Source organism: Austrofundulus limnaeus, unplaced genomic scaffold (genome assembly GCF_001266775.1).
Source record: "Austrofundulus limnaeus strain Quisiro unplaced genomic scaffold, Austrofundulus_limnaeus-1.0 Scaffold155, whole genome shotgun sequence".
In the NCBI taxonomy this organism is placed as follows: domain Eukaryota; kingdom Metazoa; phylum Chordata; class Actinopteri; order Cyprinodontiformes; family Rivulidae; genus Austrofundulus; species Austrofundulus limnaeus.
The window spans coordinates 609,429-610,639 of NW_013952557.1; positions in this window are offsets into that span (position 1 = coordinate 609,429).

Genomic DNA, 1,211 nt, shown 5'->3' on the forward strand with positions numbered 1-1,211 from the left:
GCATGGGAGTGTTGTATATTTTTTTAAGAGAATGCTTAATGAAAAAAAGGATTTTAGCTTGTATTTTTTAAATGTAAGTTATGTTTTGTTTTATTCATAAATTTTTTTTATCTTTTACTGTTTATCCAAATGGTAAAATCATTTAAGGTAATTGATTTTTTTAACTAAATTTGCAAATAAAAAAAGAAAACAAAAATAGAACTAAAACAATGTCTGCAAAATTGACAAGGAGAGTAAACAAAATTAGATATATTTACACTAATGCTCACATTGATAACTGTGAAAAATGATAATACATTGTCAGAATGTTGCCATGGTTGCTGACAAAAGTAGTTACTAAAAGAAAAAGTTTGTGATAACCTTTGCCTTAAAACATGTTTTTGACAAAAAAACATTTAACTGGTCAAAAACATGTAAAATAAAACCCATCATTGTCAATGTTTCTGTAGCAGCAACATTAATGGCTTACATGGCGATGAAGTGAATTTTCATTACGTAAAGCAGTATAGTAACTTTAACAGACTTTAGTTTATGCTGCACCTGTTTATTTAAATACATGAGAAAGCTGTTACTAGATTTTCCAGGATTACAAAATACTGTATGTAAAAACTGGGAGCATACATCTACAAAAAGACCCACTTTTTACTGGGTTAGTCATGTTTTTTATAACATGATAAATCTTCAAAACATACACTGGAATTAATTCAGTGAGTGGGGCTTATATACTAACAATCTAAGAAAGCTGGGTCATTTATTTAGTGCTTAAACACCTAATTCCACCTTAATAAATTATTTACCCAAACAGTTTTGCTGCAGTTCAGTACTCCACACCACTTACTGTTTTATAAGGAATGTTTCTCTAAATCTGTCAAGAATGTTGAAATATGCATCTTAATTGCATCTTTATTTTATAACATGTTTGCCTTTCCTGTTTTCCAGCAACAGATTTGGTTCTATTTAMWTTAAAGYTGCAGTAGGTAACTTTTATAAAAATGTAAWYATTTGTGAAGACTGTCACTATGCCCTGACAGTAGAATATGAGACAGATATTTTTTTGAATGAGTAATAAAGATTCACGTGTCTATGACTATTAGGCTGAACACAAAGGTGAAACAGGATTTCACATTCATACATGCCAACTTTTACGGATTGTCCGTAAGTTATAAGGATTTTACGTCATTTTGCAGGTATACGGACGTATAGAGCAATCT